Genomic DNA, 9,438 nt, shown 5'->3' with positions numbered 1-9,438 from the left:
TGTGTATTGTGACACATTGTGCAATATCCTGGTTCAGCTTCAAGTAAAGAGGGTGGTGTGGGAACCACAGAGTCAGGTGACTAGATGTGATGCCATTCTGTAATCCAGCACTGAAATGATGCTTTAATACTAGATGAGACAGAAATCTCAGGGCAGTCTGTTTGTGAAGCCTGACAAGACCATTCACCCACGCCACCTTCCCTTGCTCTATTATGTAAGTAGGAAACAGTAATTCTTTACATTAGTCAGGAAAATAAATGAGATTAGTTAAGTATTGTTTTTCTATATCTGTGTGAATCTTTCCATCTGTGTTATTTTTAAAATTTCCTATGATTGAAACTCTGGTGTTTATTGTAAATTGTTATTTAGTATTTTCATGTTATTTTATTATTTATTATTAAATATATTTAAATGTTTCATTGTGGCTGGTCTTTTTAGGAAATATTTAACCTTTGAGAGTACTTATATTTATTTATTGACCCTGTAGCATCACGGTCCTGAAAGTCTTGCTGTTCAGTCAACATTACCAAGTAGCTGCCTGGTGGCAGTGGAACTACCTTATAGCCTGGCAGATGTGGTAGAGTGGATAATCTGTGCCAGTCTTTCCCAGGTGTGTGTGTGTGTGTGTGTGTGTGTGTGTGTGTGTGTGTGTGTGTGCGTGTGTGTGCGTGTGTGTGTGTGTGTGTGTGTGTGTGTGTGTGTGTGTGTGTGCATGAGTGCGTGCGTGTGTGTGTGAAAATCAAATATCAATGAGAGTGTGTGTCAGCTGCTTGGAACAGGGACACAGAGATCCTTAGTGGTCAGTGAGGATTCTTATTTGAAGCCTGGAAAAAGAGAGAGAGAGAGAGAGAGAGAGAGAGAGAGAGAGAGAGAGAGAGAGTCAAGCCCCAGAACTGGAGTGTGTTACTATGTTATCTTAAGGGAAATTATGCATGGTGCATAGAGCTGCATCTGAAACTACTGTGTGTATGTCTATTTCTCTCAAAGTGAACTTTCCACCACTGGTGTCTGTGGTGAGGATTGAGGCGCCTAGATCACTGGCCCAGAGAGTGGATATTACAGAGCTAAATGAAACTGATGACAGATTGAATGATTACTTAAAAAGGATTGAAGATCATGCCAAACACTTTGAAAATCCTCTTATGGAGCCCTCACACTCTCTTTTAGAGATGCAAAGAGAAAAGTCATTAAAACTCATGCAGTGGGTAGCCAACTCAAAATCAAGCAGCTTGAAGGAAAAGTGACCCATACGGATGATATTAGCCTGAAGAAAGAACATTCTGAATCCAGCCGGAAATGCAACATCTGTGAAAACAAGGACTAGGAATCCTGCTGTAGGTTAGTGAGGATTCCTGAAAGAGATGAAGCTGGGTACCTTGAAGCATTTATAAATGCAGAGCTGTATAAATTATTTGTAATGCTAGGGGAGAGGTTAAATTTTGAGGAAGTTCATACAGTCTTTGTACCTGAGTTATTAGCAGAACTGAAGAAGCCCAGGCAGTTAATTGTTAGGTTCTCCACATACACAGAAAAAGATAGAGTTCTGCCAGTTATGGAAGCCAGGGAAAGTGGTCAGATTTAATGACACATGGGTATTTTGAGAACAGTATTTTAGGTTAGAGACTCATAAACAAGGAGGATGACTTTTATCAGTGATGCAGCAGGACAAGGTGAATATCCTATAGCAGAAGCCATCTCAGTCATTATGGCTGCATCTTAACGATAAAGCTCTCCTATGCATAATTTTATTTCTTCATCTATGTTTTGGCTTTGTAAACTGCTTCTTTAACTAAATGTTGAAGCATATTCTTGTATCTGTAAATATGATTTGTTCATTTCTTATGTGATCCTATTCAACTGGGCTTTGAGTGCAAATTGATATTTTGCATATATATACATAATTATATAGTAAGACATGTGCTGTGCTGGCCTAGTTAATTTTTTCCTTTTCCTTTGGGGATGCAGATAACATCATGGAACATTAATAGGTTGGATAATCCTGTTGTGATAGAGTGTTTACATATATATGCATTCCCAAATAGTTTGTTTTCAAGAGACACATTATTCTGTTCAAGAGCATGCCAATATGATTAAATCTGAATATAAAACATGGTATTTTTTATTTATCCTGTGAAGGAACTAAAGAGAGAGGAACAACTTTGCTACTGGCCTGGAGAGTTCATCTAAAGTTTTAATACGGTCACACTGTTACCAAGACATGACAGGTACCCAGCTTTCCTCTACATATATGCTAGTCTGTTCACACATCAGATTATAGAAATATAGGATAGTTTTCAAATATGTTCCATATCTCTAAAACGGAACATGTCAGCATGATTGGTTGTACTTCATTCTGATGTTGGTATCTGTAAGAATAAATCAGATCAAGGTGGGGACATCTACATAGCATAACAACACAAGTATAAAAGTTTCTTTGTTCTTCAGATTATGAAAACCATGGTATTTTTCATATATTTGTCCACATGTATGGAAAGGAATTTGGCAATGTAATAGGTCATGTTTCATTCTGAAGATGATCTTGTTGCAGAGAAAATGTCGTCTGAAACCAGGCATACATGTACTACAGCTGAAGGTATATAATTTAATTTCTCATATTATGACAAATATGATACGTTTTATATTTCTGTAATTATCTCGAACATAGCACAATGTTGGTTGAGGTCTCATTTTTTTAAACCAGGTAATCTTTATTTTCCATCTTACAAAACTCTTTACACACACAGTGCAATCCTCGTGCATGGTACACTTTATATATTTACCATGAACATCTTTTTTTCCTTGTTTAAATGTAACAGTTGTATTTCCTACCAACTCCGGTGTGCAGGGTTTACATTGTTCATCATTAAACATTTCTTAATATATAACAAACAAAATGGTGTACAAGGCAGGCAACCAAAACTCATAAATAGAAAAACACCTTCCTGCCAGTCAGACCAATGGTGCAAATAACAAACAAACTTGTAGTTGCCCAAAATCAGTTTAATCCAACAATAATCACAATAGTCAAGCGCTTTCCCTTTTCTAAAGAAGGAAAGTGTGTATATAGCAATAGCACTGCTCTGAATTCTTTACTATTTGTGAAAAGCAATTTCTAATGATCCAGCTTTGTTTAATAGGGTGAGCACAAGCCCAGTTCCAAGGTGGACTGCAAAGTAAATTCAGCAGTTGTGATCTGCAAGCAAGTTTAAGGATTCCTGGGTTAGAAGTCAGTTCTGAAGAAGTCCAGCATGTGCTGGACGAAAGCGCTTGACTATTGTGATTATTGTTGGATTAAACTGATTTTGGACAACTACAAGTTCGTTCGTTATTTGCACCATTGGTCTGACTGGCAGGAAGGTGTATTTCTTAATATATAGGTCCTTCATACAAACCACTAACCTATGGTTCTCCGGATCATGATTAACTGTGGACTAAACAAATACACCTTTAAACAATATGCAAACTTAAAACATGTCTTCTTCTGTTCATTTCTTCATCTCTCTCTTTTCTTAATCTTCAACAGTCCTCTCTGGATCTCAGCTTAGACTAACATTGCCCCCTTCTCCTTCTTCCATTAACTAATAGTACTTCTCTAGCTCAGTGTTACATTTCCTTAAACTGTTCTTCCTTTGCCACAATCTCAGTACTACGTAATCAACTTCTACCAATTTTTATCTCTTTTCATTTACTTTATTCCTATCTTGTTCCTTTGTTTATCTCAACTCTTCTTCGGCTAAGTGTTTTATCATCTGGATTACCTTGCTACCTTTGGGGACCTCTTGCTTCTTTCATTTGTTTATTATAGCTTTCCTTCTATGGTCATCACTAGCCCTCCTATTCCCTTCCTTTCCTCTGGTGTTCTTTCCTATTATCCTGGTAAAAACAACTTTTTAGTGCAGTTTCTTATCTCAGGACACCCATTGCCCATCTCCAGCCTAAATTCCTCCAGTTCTTTATACTTCCAAAATATATGACCCCTTTGTACCTGTGCCTTTCTTACATCTCCAGCAAGTCCTCTCTTCAGTTGGGAACAATTTTGCCAATTGCATAAGAGGACCTTATGACTCAATGGAACAACATTCTTGAGGAAGCAGGTTTGAAACTGGTGGGCATTCGTATTAAACACAATAGAAAATGCAAGCTCTGGTTGCTAACAAAAGCATTACCCTTGAAGAAAAAACAAAAGAGCTTGTTGTACCTGATAGCAAATTCACTGAGATTTGAGGCAGTGTGGTTGCCACAAAATAAAAGTTAAAAGAAGTTAAACTGCAAAAACTTGAACATGAAGTCATACATTTCAGGGACTACCAAGGGAAAGGCACAAACAGTGACTTCATTTCGAGACAGAACCTATAAAACAGCATCCCAGTACCCAGAAATGGAAATCTAAGATTAAACATTTGGATGCATACCACCACCCCCTACAGAAGTTTAATTCTTCTCCTAGATCAGCCAAAAGTTATCTGGGACATCACCAAGATTTGTCTGCTAGGGAACCTAACACTGATGCTCACTTCATGCAGCATACTTCACAGGTTTTTCAAGGGGGCTCTATTCCTTTGGAGCCAGAAATCCATCACAGGAGAGAGCTGCAGGTAGATGTTCATCTTTATTCTACTCTGAGGAATCAGAGAGAACGGCTTGCTCAGCAGGGATACCAAGGCTCTCTTTACTTTTGCAGGGGCTGCTTCTACCAAGGGAATAGATACCTGAAAATCTACCAAAACTACAGAGGCCTCCAAAGCAGACACCCAAGCAACTGCCACCTCAAGACATAAGGCATGCAACACATAGTTCTCAAAGTCAGTGTGCTAAACAGTCACAGCCCTTAAGGCCAAACACAATGCCAGACACACTTGTTATAGGTGACTCCATAGTCAGACACACTGACGTCCCACTCATCAGACTGAACAAGGAAAAGATCACAGTAAGCTGCCTGTGAGGCGCTTGAATCCGCCACATAACACAAGCACTCAGGTCACTCCACAGCAAGTACAAGTATGACTCAGTCATTGTCCATGCCGGTGTGAACGACCTGAGACGTACCTCCCTGGACTACATGAAAAGAGACATAGAGGAGCTCTCAGATTATGTAGCCCAGGCTGGTATGACCCTGACCCTGAGCAGTATCCTACCCTCACCAAGAATGATGCCACAATACAGAGACAAAATGATCAGCTTTAATAATTGGCTTAATTACTGGTGTCATTCTAAGGGGATCCAATGTCTGTCTGCCTGGGATGACATGCTTGACAAGCCACGCTGCTTCAAGGGATGGCTTGCACCTGTCACCCTGGGCTTCGGATATTGGCAAAGGCTCTTGCCACCCCCATAGTGCCTTTTTTAGGCAAGGCTCAAATGATAAACCTACCGCCCTAGAAAACAAAAATGGAGAAAAACTAAGGGTAATACTGCTCAATGCCAGAAGTCTAAACCTCAAGATGCACGCCTCGAAGCCCTCCTCAGTATGGAGAACATTGATGTCTGTGCTGTGACTGAAACCTGGTTCAAGGCTCCTGAGAGCACCCCAGCACTATCAGGTTATACCTCATATCATGCGTTCCGCCCCAAAATCCGGACCGAACCACAAAAGGAGGGAGTATCCATATTCATAAAGGATACCCACACCTCCAGGTTAGTGGCATCGCACGAAGCATCGGAGACCATCCAGGTGCAATTAACCATAGGTAAAACTGCCCTACAGTTTGTAACATGCTACAGACCACCTTCTCAAACTCAAGAAACCCACACAGCCTTCCTGAAGACACTGGAGAGTATGAATGTCTCTCCAAACACCATCATATTGGGTGACTTCAACTACCTAAACATAGACTGGGAACATTACTCAAGCCCCAACACCCAAGCCCAAAGGTTCCTTGAGTTCATAAACTCAAATGCTATGGAACAACTAGTCACCATTCCCACAAGAGGAGAAAATATACTAGACCTGATCATCACAAACATGGGGACAAAATGCTCCACACCGAAGTATATCCCTCATTGGTGAGATCAGACCATAAATTAATCTCACTGGAGATCCACATCCGCCCCACCCCAGCAAAAAAGACCACAGTGAAGAACTTCTCAAAAGCAAACTTCACACTTCTTAAGACTGGAGTGGTATCCTTCAAGGCCCCCGAGCCAGTGGAAACCACAACCCACACTGCTGAAACCCTTACAAATGCCTTCTACGAGCACCTCCAGGAATGTATGGATCAAGCAATCCCTAATAAAATCAAGACCCTTTCCACCAAAGGCAGGCACCCGGTCTGGTGGACTCCAGCCATAAACAAACTCTACAACAAGAGGAGAAAGCTACTACATGACAGAGCAAAATCCCTAAAAGGGAAGGTATCTCTGATCAATACTAGCAAAACACTACGATCACTCATAAAATCATCCAAGGCCAACTTTGAGAGAAAAATCGCTAATGACACAAAAGACAATCATAAAGCCTTCTTTAGCTATGTTAGAAACCTGGGTGGAAACTCCCAGATATGCTCAGAATTAGTCCAAAATGATAAAAAAATCACTGAACCCACAGACATTGCCAACATACTGGCAGACAGGTTCAGTGCACATTTCTCCCCTCCCTCCCCCCCAAAAGGAGAAATATCTATCCCACCAGAGTCTAGCCTCCCAAACATCTCAGATGCCCAGGTGAGAGCTGCTCTCTAAAGCAAAAACACAGCATCAATGGGACCGGACGGTGTCCCCGGCTGTGTGCTACACGAACTCAATGAGGAACTAAACCCACACATAAGGCTGCTGTTTAATCTTAGCCTTATTACATGATACGTACCCAAAGAATGGCGTACGGCAACTGTGGTCCCACTCCACAAAGGCGGTGCTTCTACGGACCCTGGAAATTACCGCCCCATAAGCTTGACGAGCCTTGTCTGCAAAGCTATGGAGAGGATCATAATGGAACTCATAAATAAAGACATTGGGGACCTACAGACACTGGATCCTACCCAATTTGGCTTTGTCAAGGGCAGATCCTGCCTCTTGAACTTGGTCGACTTTTTCGAAACAGTCACTAAGGCCATTGATGAGGGTAAGGCAGTTTACACAGCCTACCTTGACCTAGCAAAAGCGTTCGACACAATTCCCCACTTGGGCATCATAGAAAAGCTCACCAGCTTAGATGTAAACCCATATGTCACAAGATGGGTTGCAAACTGGCTCAAGGACAGAACACACAGGGTTAGAGTTGCTGGTGCCATGTCAGACTCTAAGCCGGTCACGAGCAGTGTCCCACAGGGCTCAGTCCTGGGCCCCATCTTGTTCGGCATTTATTTTTCTGAAGTGCAGGCAAACATAGGGGGATTGTGGCTGACAACATTTGCAGATGACTGCAAACTGGGCACCATAATTGACACTCCATCAGACACAGGCATCCTCCAGAAAGGTCTCATAGAAATGGATAACTGGTGCCAGAGCCATGGCCTTAAGCTAAATGCCAAAAAATGTATAGTCATACCCTTTGGGAAAAACAAGGTAACCCCTAATTACCACATAGGTGGTAATCCATTAAACACGGAAGAAGTTATCAGGGACCTGGGGACCCAAGTTGACAGTAACCTCTCTTTTGACACTCACATTGCCAAAGTGGTTAGGAAGACCTTCACATTGCCCACCTGATCATGAAGGGATTCACATCCAGATCAGGAGAGGTCATTGTACCCCTGTACTCTTCACTTATCAGACCAATGATTGAGTACAACACCCCATTCAGAATGTACCTTACACCTGCAGCAGTTGGAAAGACCCCAAAAGTTCCTCACCAAAAGGATAAAGGGGCTCAAACATATGTCATACGATGCCCGACTGAAGAAACTCCAGCTCTATTCAGTCGCATACCGTCTGCTCAGAGGTGATCTGTGCCTGACATACAAGGTCATGTCCAACCCGGAATTAATGGACATGCTCCACCTCAAAAAATCCAAATCCACCAGAGCCACGAGAGCAAGAGACTTAAACCTCAACATGGATATAAATAGGATGTGCTGGAGGGACAGATTCATCACCCAGAGACTCCCTACACTATGGAACAGAATCCCAGTCCATGTGAGGCAGAGCCCCTCACTGACTCTGTTCAAGAGAAATCTTGACGAGTGGATGGGAGATCGTAGGTTTACCCCAGGAATCATCTCTGTATCACTGCTGGACAGAGGCACAGCAAACTAATGGGTATAGTATTCTCATCCTAAGGGGTGGTGAAAGCCACACACACTCTGGCTAGGCTTATAAATGCCCTAGGGCAGATAGCCTAGTATGAACCTATGAACCTATGAACCTATGAAGGGGTTCATGACCTTTTATCCAACAACAGGAATCCAATCCCCAGACTTTGGTCTGGAACCACTCTTCTAAACCCCTCTCTGTTGTAGAAAGAAATGTCCTGGAAAAAAGCATGACTTTTATTCTCCAGTCATAACTGGAGTAAAGTGGTAAACACCATCTGACTTAAAGCAGAAGCTGAATTTGCAAGTATGTTTTCATTATAAAGTGAAAGACAATATCAGTAACAACCAGAACAAGGTACAATGGAAAAAGCAATTGATTTTTGCCCCACTATTAATTCTACAGTGAGTGCTTCTGAGAGTGAATGTGAGGCAAGCATCAGAAGAGCCCACAGCAAACCTTGCCACAACAAGTTTTACAATATAAGCAAAGATTAAATTAAAGCTCTTAGACACATGAGCACAGATAAATCACATCAGTTCATGAATGCTGACAAAGGAGGGGGCATATTTGTTACTGACACATATATTCAAAGCATCAAAGGGATGCTTAGTTACACTGACGTTTATCATTTTTATTTATTTATTTAGCATTTGTTTACCAGGAAAGTCCGACTTAGAATGAAGCCAATTTTCAGGTGAGGCCCGGGAGAAATGCTCCAGATGCATGTCTTTATAACATGGGAGGAAACCAGAGCACCTGGAGAAAACCCACACAAATGCAGGGAGAACGTGCAGACTCAGCACAGAAGGCACCCCAGCCAAGAATTGAACTGGAGAACCTCTTGCTGTGAGGTGACAATGCTACCGCCGCACCACTGCACCATCATAAAGTCAGCATTCAGTCTGTTACTTCTGCATATAAGAACATACATGATATCCTGCAACAGCTTTATGAAGAAGATCTTATCAATGAAAAACTTCATGATTTCCTAGCAGTAGCCCATCCTAAGTTATCTAGATTTTTTGGGATTCACAAGCTTCACCAGAATCTTCAGGATCCCCCATAGGGACCAGTGTGGTAGCAGGGGAAGATGGCATCACAGAACTAGAAATTATTTTTCTGGAATATCATATTAAACCCCTTGGCTAGGGGGGTTAACTTCTTTGTGTTGGAAAAGCTCAATTTTCTGAAGAAAATTAAATCAGTTCCTGTCACTGGTGATTTGATTTTGATGACTACTGATGCTGA

Source organism: Protopterus annectens, chromosome 1.part2 (genome assembly GCF_019279795.1).
Source record: "Protopterus annectens isolate FY-2018-M chromosome 1.part2, PAN1.0, whole genome shotgun sequence".
NCBI classification, from domain to species: Eukaryota; Metazoa; Chordata; order Ceratodontiformes; family Protopteridae; genus Protopterus; species Protopterus annectens.
Note: the sequence above shows the minus strand (reverse complement) of the source record.